This window comes from Capricornis sumatraensis, chromosome 16 (assembly GCF_032405125.1).
Source record: "Capricornis sumatraensis isolate serow.1 chromosome 16, serow.2, whole genome shotgun sequence".
Taxonomy (NCBI): Eukaryota; Metazoa; Chordata; class Mammalia; order Artiodactyla; family Bovidae; genus Capricornis; species Capricornis sumatraensis.
This window is the reverse complement of record NC_091084.1, coordinates 44980502-44992887: the sequence shown is the minus strand read 5'-3', so window position 1 is coordinate 44992887 and position 12386 is coordinate 44980502. Positions and strand designations below refer to the sequence as shown.

General features: G+C 43.2%; 1 non-coding gene across 1 annotated transcript; it reads left to right on the top strand.

The window, feature by feature from the left end:
* Positions 1 to 4845: 4845 nt before the first annotated feature.
* On the top strand, positions 4846 to 4952 carry LOC138093324 (U6 spliceosomal RNA). Its single transcript, XR_011146058.1, has one exon. It is a non-coding gene; the product is annotated as a U6 spliceosomal RNA (small nuclear RNA).
* The last annotated feature ends 7434 nt before the right edge of the window (positions 4953 to 12386 follow it).

The window sequence follows — 12386 nt, the reverse complement described above, 5'->3', positions numbered from 1 at the left end:
ATAGAAGGATTTGGCTTCCTTAATACTCTACAGGTGGCAGCTACCCAGAGGGCCATTCTTCCCCCTGTGCCCCCGCACTGCACCCCCAGGTCATTAGGGGCAAACTAATGGCTGGTCTCACGTCCTGCCCATCTGTATGGCAGCCCTGGGACTAGGGAACTTGGGAAACCATGCACTCAGGGCTGAAATGGGCTGGATTCTATGTCTCATCCCGAGGAATTTACATCCCAGTGTTTCCTGGCTCGAACAAGTTGTAGACCAGTCCAGCAACAGTGGGTGGGGAGTGGGAGGGTGAAAGGAAAGGGGCGGAGCTGGAGTCTGTTGTCAGAAAGAAAGGAAAGGGAACAGGAGGGACAGGAGGCAAGGCTGCCTCAGCCCCTCCATTGTAAGCACTTCTACACTTAACTAGGTTTAAGTTAAGTGTAAACTTCCTTCAGGGATGAGGGGATCTTTCAAAGAATACTCCAGCCAACCACTCTTTTCCTTTGGCCTGAGGAACAGGGTGTGAGACTAGTACCGTTGAGGGCCCTGCACTTGGGGCTGAATGCACTGTGGTTGCAGTCTTAAAATTCTTAGTCATTTTATCTTTGATTTTGTGTCAAGGGAAGTCTCATGGAACCAACAATGGAGCAGGCAGGCACGGTGGTGGAGGGGGCGGGGGTCCTTGGAGCCTGACCTTACAGAGTCACATTCCCTACGGCCGCCATGGATGGGTTCTCACTGCCGCTCCCCTGCCTGGCAGGGTCCGGTGCCAGTGCAGAAAGGTGGGTGTTGGGGGCATGGTGGTGGCCATCCCTACCTACTGAGCTCATCCCAGCTCTGAGTCTAATGATGCTGTGGGCTGGGGTGACAGGCCTGTGGGAAGGGGAAGCTGGCAGCTTTTAGGCCAAAGAGACCACCCCCTCAGGCACCCATGAGGTCCTATGCCCTGGAGGGCTCTTTCTCCAAGTTCTGTGCCATGCGGATCCTCACCTCCTCCTTCCACTTTTCCAGACCTTGGCTCTTGTTTTCCTCTTCTAGCCAGCTCAAGGTAACCTCCTGGAATTACAAAAAATTCAAGTTGTATAGTTTCAGTGATTCCAGATACAAGCTAAATACTTTTAGACATTTTCATTTAAAATCGGTATTGCATAAAATGAAAATGAAGAGTAAAATTGATGCTAAAAATTTAAGTCTTTAATTTTTCTTTACTTAGGATGACCTGACTCTTTGCGACCCCGTGGACTGTAGCCCACTAGGCTCCTCTGTCCATGGGGTTCTCCAGGCAAGAATACTGGAGTGGGTTGCCATTTCCTTCTCCAACTTAGGATGACATTAAGCAGCAAATAAAAAACACCATGACAAGTCATAAGAGAGTCTGTGAAAGAAGGAAAAAGTTCATATATTTCTTATGCATATGTGGGTGAGAGGTGGAGGCTGAAATATACATAATAGAAAATTTACCATTTAAAAAATTTTTGAGTGTGCAGTTCATTAAATACCTTCACTCTGTTGTGTACACATCACCACTATCTGCAAAACCTTCTCATCTTCCAAAACTGAAATTGTATCCATTAAAAACTCCGCCTCCCCACTCCCTCCAGCCCCCTGGCAACCACCATTCTTTCTCTTTCTATGACTCTAACTACACTTGGTACTTCACAGAAATGGAATCACACGCTATTTGTCCTTCTGTGTCTGGCTTTATGTATACATTTGACAGCCCTTTTTCTCCTGCTTTTTTACCAAGAGTCCCCATTATTTTCTTTTTCTTTTTACACTAAGCCCCACAGATTATGTAGCCTGCACTGCCTAGGAAAGCTCTTCAGTTCTCTTTATGCTGTCACACAGGAGATGTGACTCGTGTTTGGGGAATATATCATATGCTTCTACTTTTTAGGTTATGGGCTCCCATAGGGTAACTGGGAATTTCTACTTCCACAGAATTCTAGACATCCTGCAAAGCAGGTCACCTCTAGCTTCTAAACTCACCTGCTTTGAGAGACACAAAGAGTCCTCAATCCTTCATGCATGTAGAAATTTCATGACGCTTCCAGAACTTGGCTAAAATTGAAAGACAGAAGGCAAGTCTTGTAAGAATAAAGCATACTCAAAAATCAGGATAATTGCATGAATAGTTAAGATGAAAATTAGCTGGCAAAAGCTTTTTCTTTTCACTTTTCTGCTTTTGAATGACAGAGAATAGGATTCTTGCTCTAATGTTAATCCCAAATTTCTCCTAGATTGCTTCCTTTCTGCAGTTTCCCTGGACACACAGGAGGCATCCAAAAAGAGGACAGAGCACCTTCACTAATCTGTCCAGAAGGCCATCTGCATAAGACAGGATGTGGAAACACAGCTCTAATCTGAGTTGCAGACTCAGTCCCAGAGCCCTCTAGATAAATTCTGCAATTTCTAAGAAAAAAGGTAAAATCTCTGCTGCCACAAGGGAGTTTTCTTATCTTTTAAAATAGGGAACTTTTGCTCCAAGCAAGTGATAGCACTTTTGTGCTGATGAAGACCCTGGGAGGGCAGTAGGTCCCAGATGGGAGCAGCTCTTATACTCACCAGACCTTTTAACCAGACAGAACTCACCAGCTAAGCGGTTTCCCCACTGCCTTAGAGCTTCTCTAACTAGTAAAGTAATGCTCAAAATTCTCCAAGCCAGGCTTCAGCAATACGTGAACCATGAACTTCCAGATGTTCAAGCTGGTTTTAGAAAAGGCAGAGGAACCAGAGATCAAATTGCCAACATTTGCTGGATCATGGAAAAAGCAAGAGAGTTCCAGAAAAACATCTATTTCTGCTTTATTGACTATGCCAAAGCCTTGGACCGTGTGGATCACAATAAACTGTGGAAAATTCTTCAAGAGATGGGAATACCAGACCACCTGACCTGCCTCTTGAGAAACCTATATGCAGGTCAGGAAGCAACAGTTAGAACTGGACATGGAACAACAGACTGGTTCCAAATAGGAAAAGGAGTACGTCAAGGCTGTATATTGTCACCTTGCTTATTTAACTTATATGCAGAGTATATCATGAGAAACGCTGGGCTGGAAGAAGCACAAGCTGGAATCAAGATTGCCGGGAGAAATATCAATAACCTCAGATATGCAGATGACACCACCCTTATGGCAGAAAGTGAAGAGGAGCTAAAAAGCCTCTTGATGAAAGTGAAAGAGGAGAGTGAAAAAGTTGGCTTAAAGCTCAACATTCAGAAAATGAAGATCATGGCATCTGGTCCCATCACTTCATGGGAAATAGATGGGGAAACAGTGGAAACAGTGTCAGACTTTGTTTTGGGGGGGTTGGAAATCACTGCAGATGGTAACTGCAGCCATGAAATTAAAAGGCGGTTACTCCTTGGAAGGAAAGTTATGACCAACCTAGATAGCATATTCAAAAGCAGAGACGTTACTTTGCCAACAAAGGTCCATCTAGGCAAGGCTATGGTTTTTCCAGTAGTCCTGTATGGATGTGAGAGTTGGACTCTAAAGAAAGCTGAGCACCAAAGAATTGATGCTTTTGAACTGTGTTGTTGGAGAAGACTCTTAAGAGTCCCTTGGACTGCAAGGAGATCCAACCAGTTCATTCTAAAGGAGATCAGTCCTGGGTGTTCATTGGAAGGACTGATGTTGAAGCTGAAACTCCAATACTTTGGCCACCTCATGCGAAGAGTTGACTCATTGGAAAAGACTCTGATGCTGGGAGGGACTGGGAGCAGGAGGAGGAGGGGACGACAGAGGATGAGATAGCTGGATGGCATCATCGACTCGTTGGACATGAGTTTGAGTAAACTCCGGGAGTTGGTGATTGACAGGGAGGCTTGGCGTGTGATTCACGGGGTCTCAAAGAGTCAGACATGACTGAGCGACTGAACTGAACTGAACTGAACATTATGAAACTACTGAATGTTCTTTGAAACAGAAAATCAAGAACAACAGAAAAGTGGACCATTTTTGGTGTGCAAAGGTGATCTTCACTATTGTGAAGCTGGTGAAACCTTGTGGGTGTATTAAAGTCAAAAAGAAAGCAATTAGCTAAGAGATGAAAGGCTCTGGTGAGCCTTGGAGTCAGCCACCAGCAGGAGGCACTAAGTAGGTTCAGGGAGCAATTGACAGCTACACAGGGCTTCACCACTTCCTTCTGGAAGGAATCAACCGGCTGTGGCTGGATGAGGTCAGTCTTTTCTCTATTCTCAAAGGAAGTCATTTCATGCTAGGAGAAAACAGGGTTAGTGATAGGAAGAGAAGAACCCTGACTGCCTCCTCAGGTCATGGTGTTTGATATTAGGACAGGGGTCCCCAACCTCTGGGCTATGGACCTTTCAGATCAGTGGTGGCATTAGATTAGAAATAAAGTGCACAATAAATGTAATTCTCCTGAATCATCTAGAAACCACCCATACCCCACCCCAGTCTGTGGAAAAATTATCTTCTGTGAAACTGGCCCCTGGTGCCAAAAATGTTGGGAACCACTTCATTAGAAGGAAATGCCCACACCAGACTTAGGAGACTAGCTTTATCTCTTGGCTCAGTCTCACAATCACTTTTGGCTTTGTAACCAGTGTTGACCAAGGAAATACTTCTGAGCACATCTGAGATTTAGTCCTGATGCCAGTTGCAATTCTTGTGACTAGAAAGTGCTGAGGACTAAATATTGTTTTCAAGCCTGCACTTACAGGGCAAATCTCTGCCAGGCCTAATGGATCCCAAGTACTAGTCACTTATTCTACCAATGTTCAACACTCCTCAGCCCAGTCCTAATTAATGTACAGGCAGGTTGTTGGCAGTATTTATTAGTGGCATCCTGCATCCCTGCATGGGTGTCCCTGGTGGCTCAGCAGTAAAGAATCTGCTTGCAGTGCTCACTTCGGGAGCACATATACTAAAACTGGAATGATATAGAGAAAATTAGCATGGCCCCTATGCAAGGATGACAAGAAAATTCATGAAAAATTCCATATTTTTTCAGGATGGGGAATACCTGTACACCCATGGCTGATTCATGTCAATGTATGGCAAAAACCACTACAATATTGTAAAGTAATTAGCCTCCAATTAAAATAAATAAGTAAATTTAAAAAAAAAAGAAAGAATCTGCATACAATGCAGGAGGCCACTTGTAATGCAAGAGATGCAGATCCAATCCCTAGGTTTTGAAGATCCCCTGGAGAAGGAAATGGCTACCCACTCCAGTATTCTTGCCTGGAGAATCCCATGGACAGAGAAGCCTGGCAGGCTACAGTTCATGGGGTTGCAAAGAGTCAGACATGACAGCAACTAAACCACCACCACCACTATCACTCTGCAGTCTCAGGGGAAGGTCTATAGGGCCACTTTCCTCCATCTTCACAGAAAAAGCCACTTGCTCACCCAAAAGCAGACCCCAGTTCAGGGCCCCAGAGTCAACCATGACTGGATGCAATAGGGTGCCGAAGCTCCTACCCAACGCTCTTAGCAACCATTGGGATGAATGCCCTTTGCTGCCCTACCCTTGGATTTGAGTCTAACAAGTAGGCTCTGACTGGGGACTTCCCTGATGGTCCAGTGGCTAAGACTCTGCAGGGGGCCTGGGTTCGATCTCTGATCAGGGAACTAGATCCCATATGCCATAACTAAGAGTTCAAATGCTGCAACTAAAGATCTTGCATACCACCACTAAAAATATCCCACACTCTGCATAGACAAATAAAATAAACAAACATAATATTTTTTAAAAGTAGGCTCTAACCTTGTTGCCAGGGTTTGCAGATGTTACTACTCTGGAGATATTTTTAAAAGTGTTTTAAAAAAAAAAAAAAACCTGTTCCCCTTAACTACCTTCTTTGGCTAGCTTTCTTCCTTTTTCTTCCTTACTGGGTATCAGAAGAAAAGGAGGAGCTTACTCATACTGTACGTGGAATGACGAAGATTTACTCATTCAGAGGAAGAAAAGCCTGTTTCTAGCTCCACCTCTGAAACTAGGAAGTTAGAACTTAGCACTCAATCCCTAGGAAAATTTTTCAAGCTTTCCTAAATGACCCTTCAATCAGTGACAAACCAAAACTGAATTATAAACTAGTTTTAAGCATATAGCTGTGTGAACGTATGATCTTCAACTGCATGTGAAAGTATGAATGATCCTCATAAATCTAAAGTTGAGCAAAAGAAGCTGGATGCAAGAGTATAGACCAAACTATTCTCTTTATTTGAAGTCAGGACACTGACTACCTCTGGTAGGGAAGGGGGCTGAGGATGAGAAGAGAGCCAAGAGGGGAGTGGGAGCGCCAGCTTCAGGGGCATGTGTATGGGCCCTGTGCTTTGAAAGACCCCACAGTTGACTTCAAGCTCTGTGGTCACCATCTTAAAGTTCTTAATAAAACTGGAACATTGCATCTTCATTTCTCTTTGGGCCCTGTAAATTATATAACTGCTTCTGGGTATTGGTGATGTTTTCTTTCTTTATTTTTTTACAATTTTATGTATTTATTTTAGCTATTTTTGGCTGCACTGTGTCTTCATCGCTGCGTAAGAGTTTTCCCCAGGTGCGGCAAGCAGGGGCTACTCTCTAGTGGTGCACGGGCTTCTCACTGCAGTGGCTTCCCTTGCTGCGGGCCATAGGCTCTAGAGCCCAGCCTCAGTAGTTGTGGTGCACGAGCTTATTTGCTCTGTGTCATGTGGGATCTTCCTGGGCCAAGGATTGGACCCTTGTTCCCTGCATTGCAAGGTGGATTCAACCATGGGACCACCAGGGAAGTCAATGTTCTTTTAATCTGGGTGTTGAATTTCTGAATATTCACCAAACTGTACATACCTTGATATGTTTGCTTTTCTGGGTGTGTATTATACTTCAGTATAAAGTTTTAAAAACTGAATATAGATTATTTAAAAACTAAATCAGCAAAACATTACTTATGGAACACAGCCAAAGTTGTATTCACAAGAAAATTCATGACCTTACACATTTTTATTGCTAAATAAGAAAAAATAAAATTTCATTAACAAAGCAGATGAAAAAGGAAATTAGAAGAGGAAAAAAGTCACTGCAAAGCAAAATTTAAAGAAAGCAAAGGAAGAAATTAATAAAGATAAAAGCAAAATGAATTATTTCAATAGCAGAAAAGCAACTGGTTAATAAATCTAAGATCTAGTTCTTTGAGGTTGGAGGAAAGCAAACAATAAAACTGATAAACTACTAGCTAACATGATGAAAAAAGACTAAATAGGGAATTCCTTGGTGGTCCAGTGGTTAGGACTCTGTGCTTTCACTGTCAAGGGCCCAGGATCAATTCCTGGTTGGGGAGCTAAGATTCCACAAGTCTTGGGGTGCAGCCAAAAAAAAAAAACACGACAAGACATAAATATACAAATTAGGAATGAGAAAGGACTTATAAGCATGGGTAAGAGGAAATAATGAGAAATACAAGGGAAAACTTGGCCCTATTACAATTTAAAATCTGAAATAAATGGATAATACTCAAGGAAATATACATTACCAACAGGGACTCAGAGACAGTAGAAAATCTATATACACAAATAACCATGGACAGAAGCTGTCAAAAGCTATACCTCAAAAAAAAATGCTGAACCCAGACACATTAATGAGCAACTTCTTTCAAATTTTCACAGAATCAACCATTCTTATACTATTAAAGCTGTTCAAAAGCACAGAGAAAGAAGCAAACATTCCACTATTTTATGAAGCCAAAATCTTATAGAGATTGTACGACAGAAAAACTATGGCTCAGTTCCATTTATAAATATAGATGGAAAATGCCTAAATGAACATAATTTTGCAGTATACTTTGAAAGCAGCTTGACTATAGTTTATTTCAGGAAGGATAGAGTGGTATAATAGAAGGAAATCCATTAATCTAATTCACCACATACACAATTAAAAACAGAAAAAAAGACTAATTAAGAGAAATGCTAAAAAGGGGGTATAATGGAATATTCATTCCTCAGATATTCTGATGAAAGCATACTTCTCTGATACGGTAGATATAAATCAAGTCCACATGTACATATATACACATCTTATCACCCAGTATTATTCAGTTCAGTTCAGTTCAGTCACTCAGTCATATCTGACTCTTTGAGATCCCATGGACTGCAGCAGGCCAGGCCTCCCTGTCCATCACCAACTCCCAGAGTTCATTCAAGCTCGTGCCCATTGAGTCAGTGATGGCATCCAACCATCTCATCCTCTGTCATCCCCTTCTCCTCCTGCCGTCAGTCTTTCCTAACATCAGGTCTTTTCAAACGAGTCAGCTCTTCGCATGAAGTGGCCAAAGTATTGGAGTTTCAGCTTCAACATCAGTCCTTCCAATGAACACTGAGGACTGATCTCCTTTAGAATGGACTGGTTGGATCTCCTTGCAGTCCAAGGGACTCTCAAGAGTCTTCTGCAACACCACAGTTCAAAAGCATCAGTTCTTCGGTGCTCAGCTTTCTTTAGAGTCCAACTCTTACATCCATACATGACCACTGGAAAAACCATAGCCTTGACTAGATGGACCTTTGTTGGCAAAGTAATGTCTCTGCTTTTTAATATGCTGTCTAGTTTGGTTATAACTTTCCTTCCAAGGAGTAAGCGTCTTTTAATTTCATGGCTGCAGTTACCAATGTGGTCCATTGGAGAAGGCAATGGCACCCCACTCCAGTACTCTTGCCTGGAAAATCCCATGGACGGCGGAAGCTGGTGGGCTGCAGTCCATGGGGTCGAGAAGAGTCAGACACGACTGAGCGACTTCACTTTCACTTTTCACTTTCACGCATTGGAGAAGGAAATGGCAACCCACTCCAGTGTTCTTGCCTGGAGAATCCCAAGGACGAGGGAGCCTGGTAGGCTGCCATCTATGGGGTCGCACAGAATCGGACACGACTGAAGTGACATAGCAGTAGCAGTAGTCAGAATGCTTGCCTTGAGAACCCCATGAACAGTATGAAGAGGCAAAAAGACAGGACACTGAAAGATGAATTCCCAGGTCGGTAGGTGCCCAATATGCTACCGGAGATCAGTGGAGAAATTACTCCAGAAACAATGAAGAGATGGAGCCAAAGCAAAAATAACACCCAGTTGTGGATGCGACTAGTGATAGAAGCAAGATCCGATGCTGTAAAGAGCAATATTGCATAGGAACCTGGAATGTTAGGTCCATGAATCAAGGCAAATTGGAAATATTATTCTTAATAGTCCCATTAAAGTCAGGAGCAAGACAGGGATACTCTCTACCTTTCCTAATAATTAGCACCATACTCTAACTGAGCTAACGAGCCATTGAACACCTCTCCTGTTACTTAATACTGTCCTGGAAGTGCTGCTGCTGCTGCTGCTGCTGCTAAGTTGCTTCCTTCGTGTCTGACTCTGTGCGACCCCATAGACGGCAACCCACCAGGCTCCCCTATCCCTGGGATTCTCCAGGCAAGAATATTGGAGTGGGTTGCCATTTCCTTCTCCAATGCGTGAAAGTGAAAAGTGAAAGTGAAGTCGCTCAGTCGTGTCTGACTCTTAGCGACCCCATGGACTGCAGCCTACCAGGCTCTTCCATCCATGGGATTTTCCAGGCAAGAGTACTGGAGTGGGGTGCCAGTGCCTTCTCCGCTGGAAGTGCTAGTTAATGCAATTAGACAAAAAAAAAAAAACCAGCAAGAAGGACAGAATGATCAAATACATGATTGTCTACCTAGAAATCCAAAACAATCAACTGAAAAATTGTTAGAAGAAATATAGGAGCATAGAACATCAGTTCAGTTCAGTCGCTCAGTCATGTCCGACTCTTTGTGACCCCATGAACCATAGCACGCTAGGCCTCCCTGTTCATCACCAACTTCCAGAGTCCACCCAAACCCATGTCCATTGAGTCAGTGATGCCATCCAGCCATCTCATCCTCTGTCGTCCCCTTCTCCTTCTGTCCTCAATCTTTCCCAGCATCAGAGTCTTTTCAAATGAGTCATCTCTTCACATTGGTGGCCAAAGTATTCGAGTTTCAGCTTCAACATCAGTCCTTTCAATGAACACCCAGGACCGATCTGCTTTAGGATGTACTGGTTGGATCTCCTTGCAGTCCAAGGGACTCTCAAGAGTCTTCTCCAACACCACAGTTCAAAAGCATCAATTCTTTGGCACTCAGGTTTCTTTATCCAACTCTCACATCCATACGTGACCACTAGAAAAACTATAGCCTTGACTAGATGGACCTTTGTTGACAAAGTAATGTCTTTGCCTTTGAATATGCTGTCTAGGTTGGTCATAACTTTCCTTCCAAGGAGTAAGCGTCTTTTAATTTCATGGCTGCAGTCACCATCTGCAGTGATTTGGAGCCTAAAAAAATAAACTCAGCCACTGTTTCCACTGTTTCCCCATCTATTTCCCATGAAGTGATGGGACCAGATGCCATGATTATAGTTTTATGAATGTTGAGCTTTAAGCCAACTTTTTCACTCTTCTCTTTCACTTTCATCAAGAGGCTTTTTAGTTCTTCTTCACTTTCTGCCATAAGGGTGGTGTCACCTGCATATCTGAGGTTATTGATATTTCTCCTGGCAATCTTGATTCCAGCTTGTGCTTCTTCCAGCCCAGCATTTCTCATGATATACTCTGCATATAAGTTAAATAAGCAAGGTGACAATATACAGCCTTGATGTACTCCTTTTCCTATTTGGAATCAGTCTGTTATTCCATGTCCAGTTCTAACTGTTGCTTCCTGACCTGCATATAGGTTTCTCAAGAGGCAGATCAGGTGGTCTGGTATTCCCATCTCTTTCAGTGAAAGAGAAACCCTTACTCAGTGATCAATGCAAAGTAATAGAGGAAAACAATAGCATGGGAAAGACCAGAGATCTCTTCAAGAAAATTAGAGATACCAAAGGAAGATTTCATGCAAAGATGGGCTCAATAAAGGACAGAAATGGTATGGACCTAACAGAAGCAGAAGATAATAAGATGAGGTGGCAAGAATACACAGAACTGTACAAAAAAGATCTTCACGACTCAGATAATCACGATGGTGTGATCACTCACACTCACCTAGAGCCAGACATCCTGGAATGTGAAGTCAAGTGGGCCTTAGGAAGCATCACTACAAACAAAGCTAGGGGAGATGATGGAATTCCAGTTGAGCTATTTCAAATCCTGAAAGATGATGCTGTGAAAGTGCTGCACTCAATATGTCAGCAAATTTGGAAAACTCAGCAATGGCCACAGCACTGGAAAAGCATAGAACATAGTTTGCGTATTTATTTCATCTTTGCCATATTTCTGTGCTCTTGTTGTTTCTAACTACTGGTTGATAAACATACAAACAGACACACGAGCCCTGGAAAGTTAGCACAGCTTAGCTGTGGTGGGTGGGAGTGGGGACAGTCATCAAACACAAGACTTGGCTGCTTCAAAAACCTTTAATGTCAAACCTGCTTTGATGGCAAAGCGGGTGATCTAGTCAGAAGTGACAGGAGCATGTGTGAGCTATCCTTTGCCCCAAACTGAGTTCCTGGATCAGTTAAATTCTGAAGCTGGTTACTAGGAACAAAGTCTTTTATTCTGCACTTAGAAGTGAGCCTGTAATAAATCAAGAGGGATCCTGGAAGTCCTTTCCTTATCAGCACTCACCATAGACGACAGGCAGAACACAGAGCCTCTTGTCTGAGACTGGCCGGAAGACCAGTCCAAATGAAATAACCAGGCTGAGAGAACCGGAGCACAGGCTTCTATCCCAAGAGCAAAGCCAGAGAAGGGAGACAGGGAGGCAGGGACACGAGAAAATGGAAGGATGGCTGGGGTGTCAGTGACCAGAAAGAGTGGAGAGCTACAAGATATCAGAAAAAGGAGTGTATGGGTCTCCAGGACCTCTGCCATATTCCACTGGCCCCATCCTGTTTTAGAGCAATGTTACAGCTTTTCTCTTGTCTCTCTCTTTAGTTGGTACCCAGGTTTTTTGGAAGTGAGATTTTTTGATAAATCTGTATATTTCTCCAGATGATAAATATATTTACTGTAGGCTAATTTTTTTAAATGGAATCATTATATAGTTTTGCAACCTTTTAAAAAATTATATCTTCGATATCTTTTCATTTTGTATGTATAGCTCTATCTCATCATTTGGCAAACTGTGGTTACTTAATATTTAATGGACATTCTGGTGGCTTCCAATTTTTGGTATTATACACCATACCTAGAACACAATTCTCCAGATCTCTATTTGGCTGATTCCCTCACTTTATTCAGACTCCTGCTCAGATGCCACTTCCTCGAAAGGCCTTCCTAGGTCACCCTATTAAAACAGCACCTCCCCCCAACCCTCTGGGGCTTCCCTGGTGACTCAGAGGGTAAAGAATCTACCTGCAATGCTGGAGACCCGGGTTCGGAGCCTGGCAGGCTACAGTCCATGGGGTCGCAAAAGAGTCGGACATAACTTAGCGAC